The sequence below is a fragment of the Amaranthus tricolor genome, chromosome 15 (genome assembly GCF_026212465.1).
Source record: "Amaranthus tricolor cultivar Red isolate AtriRed21 chromosome 15, ASM2621246v1, whole genome shotgun sequence".
NCBI lineage: Eukaryota > Viridiplantae > Streptophyta > Magnoliopsida > Caryophyllales > Amaranthaceae > Amaranthus > Amaranthus tricolor.
Window position 1 is genome coordinate 6817150 of NC_080061.1, and position 4419 is coordinate 6821568.

Here is a 4419-nt window from a genome sequence, read left to right on the forward strand (position 1 = left end):
TATATATATATATATATATATATATATATATATATATATATATATATATATATATATATATATATATATATATATATATATATATATATATATATATATATATATATATATATATATATATATATATATATATATATATATATATATATATATATATATATATGAGAAGCTTTATTCAAGGATTGAGATTTGCAACACTACTCACAACTTAGCTTTTTATTTTACTTTAAGATCTAGTATTCAAAAAGTGCTGTAAACTTATTTCATCTAACTCTTTCGTTTGTAATAGGATTTACATTTAAAAAGAGTTAGAATTTTTGTTATCATCTACGCCTAATACTTGGAATACTTTTTAAAGCATTCATTTTGTTTTCTCTTTTGTGAGATTGAGATTAGTGCTTTTATTAAGATTAGTGCTTTTATTAAGATTAGTGCTTTTATTAAGGGAACTTGTAAGATGTTCTTCAAGGGGAAAAACATGGTGGGAGAAGATAGAGAGATCTTCTAAGTCATCTTAAGTTCATTAATAAAAGGCGTTGAATCCTATAGGTTGGAAGAGAACCCATAGGGGAGTAGGCTATTAATAGCTGAACCTTATTAACAAATCTCTTGTTCTTATTTAAGTTTATTTTCGCACATATTTCATAGATTTATTATTCGACCTAAAACAGTTCCAGAAAACTGTTTAGAAAGGTCTCCCAAACTCTTGAGCTTACCTTCCAGAGAAAAATTTTACGGACATACTCTCTATTCACCCTCATCTAGAGATTATTTGATCTCCTATCAATCTTCAGAGTTGCATCTCACTTCTTCTTCGTTGACCGTAGACTTTGATAACACTTCCACTTCAGGTATTTTAAGTGTCTTTTGCACTTCCCTGTTTCATTATCGAAACAGATCTTATTTGATTCGTCTCAATGCAAATATTATTAATATCAAATTTTTATAATTTTTTATTATACATAATTAAAATATTAAACATTGAATTATCACACTAAACTACGTAAAAAACCAAATGATGTAAATATTTTGAAACAAGAAAAAGTAAAATAAAAAAACAAAACAAAATAAAAATATTGACAAACTCATTCCTACAGACCTAAAGAGTATCAATTATCTAGAAAGAAGCCCAGGGAAAAGAAGACTTTTTTATTTAAAAAAAAAAAGAAATTGGGAGCCAGGACTCTCTAAATTATCCTTATGCATTATCCAAAGGAGACAAACACCTTACATATATTCTCTTTCAATTATCCATTTACGTTTTATATTTTTCAAACATATCTGATTATCTGATGTTTTTCTAATTATATAATCGAATTTGATTTTAATTCGACTATACAAAAAGCAATGTGAATATAAGATAAGATTCCGGCAAACTAAAAATAAAAAAATGCAGTAAATTGATTGAAATAGAGGTACTATCACTACTACTTACGATAATTCTAATAAATTATAAATATTTCCATTTCAACATGAAACTTAATTACTACTACCTCTATTCCACTGAAAATGTCTAATATCTATTACTATATATAACGAAATATTATAAAAAGTGTATATTATAATCTTTGCATTGACTTGACTATGCTTTAATTTATAGATTTAAAATAAAATACAAATTAAAAATAATAAATGAATAGCATCAAAAAGTAAACGGGATATTTTCAGTGGAATGGAGGGAGTATTAAACTTTGATATATTTTATTGTATTGTAGGATTATTTGGTTGCAATTAAAATTAAATTCCCATGGCCATTCTAAATTCATTTGAAACTACATTCTTATCGTTACTAATTTACTAGGAATTGGACTACATTGTTTAGTTGACCATGAGAATATCTAATTAACCCAAGAATTTCTAATCAAGGAAAATGATTATTGCATTCCAATATTCATAAGCAAACTTTTTTTTTTAATTTATAATTTTATGGGAAATAACTTCCAAATACAAATGCATTACTAGAAATTATAATTTTATGAGAAATAACTTCCAATCAAACTGTATAGTAAATGAATTTAAAAAGAATTACATAGATTAAATAGCCAAATAATAGAAACTTTTAACTTATAGACTTCTTGTTTTGAAATCGTCTAACCATGAGACGGTCTCATACTTAAAGCATATACTACTTTTTCAGTAGGAATAACCCAAATTAAATTCTTGCTACACAAATTTTTGTGAGAGATGGTCTTTCGAGACGGTCTCTTCGAGAGACCATCTCTAATTAAATTGACTCATAAAAAATTATGTAAAATAAGAATTTAACATTAATCTTTAATATACTGAACCTCTCTTAGGAGATCGGCTGATCTTTGTTAATCTTTTTCTTCTCGCAACATAACTATACCCAAAAAAAAGGTACTACTCTTTATTACCTTTGTATTTGTTGTGATTTACTTTTGCGTGCAAATCTCAGCAGTATTTAATTAGTTAAAAGAGATCAAAAAAGAAGATGAAATATCCCCATGCAAGAATGTTTGATGATAAAGTTAGTTGTCTCCTAAAGCCTAAAAACCCACCATGATGACTTATTATCTTTTTTGACAATCAATAAACTTTGTTTTGAGCAGCCAAACTCACCAATTTAGCCCAATTAAGTTTTATGATCATCACTTGTTTGAATAATAATAATACTTCTATCTTCTTTACTTAATGAGTGCCTCCAATAATTAAAATAAAAAGATATTTTTATATCTCTTTAAATTTACTACTAAAAGTTTCTCCTTATAATTAAGGGCGGTTTTAGGCCTATTTAAGGTGTCTGGCCGCCTAGTGCCCCTACAAAACATGAGCATCATATATTAACAAACTCATTATTGTTCATCAGTCAAGCGTAGCTCAGTTAGTCGGTAACATGTCTTCCTGTGATATTGCTGGTTAAATCATTGTGAAAATCCTGATTTCCAATTGACCATTAATTTGCTAAATATCGAAAGTAAATAGGGTCCTATAGTTGTTACTTAGCCACTGATTGCAAAATATCAATTTAATAGCAAACTTAAAGAGATAAAAAGTATTTTATATTATCATTAGCTACAACTAGTTGTACATGTATAGGAGTACGTACACAAAACATTATCATCATACATGAAAAGTACAAGTAAGATCCAAGCAATAAAATCTTGTGAACATATTGGGCATTATACGAAGCACTTATAACTACATTTTTGAATACTTTTTGTTAGCGTGTTTTCTCGGAGCTTTGTCTCCAAATCCATCAAAACTTAGATTGCATGTTACAAGTGGTATGGTGTTGTGTCAAAACATCTTGATACTTTTAGAAATTAAAGAATTTAGCAATTGTTTTGATGATGCTCATTTTAGTAATTATTTACCTCACAATTTGAGTCATTTTGGCTTAGCTAGACCCATATTACATTTCTCACATGCTGAGCTTTCCCTTATGTTTATAAGAACGTGTTATCTCAGAGTATACAATATATCTTGGACTTTGGATATCTATTTAAATTTTTAGTTGAGTTAGTTATTTAATATTGGTATATATATATATATATATATATATATATATATATATATATATATATATATATATATATATATATATATATATATATATATATATATATATATATATATATATATATATATATATATATATGGGAGGAATCCATTGAAAAAGAGTTGAAAATAAGAAGTGTAAGAAGGACTCTACACCTTTGATTTCACTAAAAAAAATATGTCTATGGTCACGATTGAGCAAAATCCTTACTTTATTACACAGAAAGGTAACTATGAAATAGTTTTTAAAATGTTCTTAATTTATAACATAATATCCTTTTTTGTATATATAGTAACCAAACAAAAATTACCCTTCTCATTTTAAAATCCTTCTTATTTGATTCTACATCTATATATATATATATATATATATAAGATGAGCCAATTCAGTCGTTCTGTAAAATTTTACTTTATTCTTTCAGGCACACTGTGATCGATTGATTTCTCCATATCTCATTTCAATTATTCCAACTCTGATTAAATCTCACAACTTATATGTTGATGAATCTCTTTATTCTTCTTTAACATGAACAAAGGTGTATATCAAACACCATTTATTATGGTTCCTTATCTTTTAATGTCACTTCATTTTCGTGTATTGCATGTATTCGGTTTTACCGACTATTTTTCTTTTTGTTTATCCACTTTATTTTTTGCACGTATTTTAAGGCAAATTTTAAGTCTCAATATCTTTAAATACGCATCATAAAAAATAGTGAAAATTATATTCTAAAATTCCTTGCATCAACAAGAAACTAACAAAATCTCATATAAATATATTTTGTCTTTAATATATATTTCAGAAATCAAATTTGAATTTCTCTCTCCTAAAGTGGAAAAGTTTAAAATGGACAAACTAAAAGAAACTTAAATTTAAATCCATAAAATTCTAACATTTTT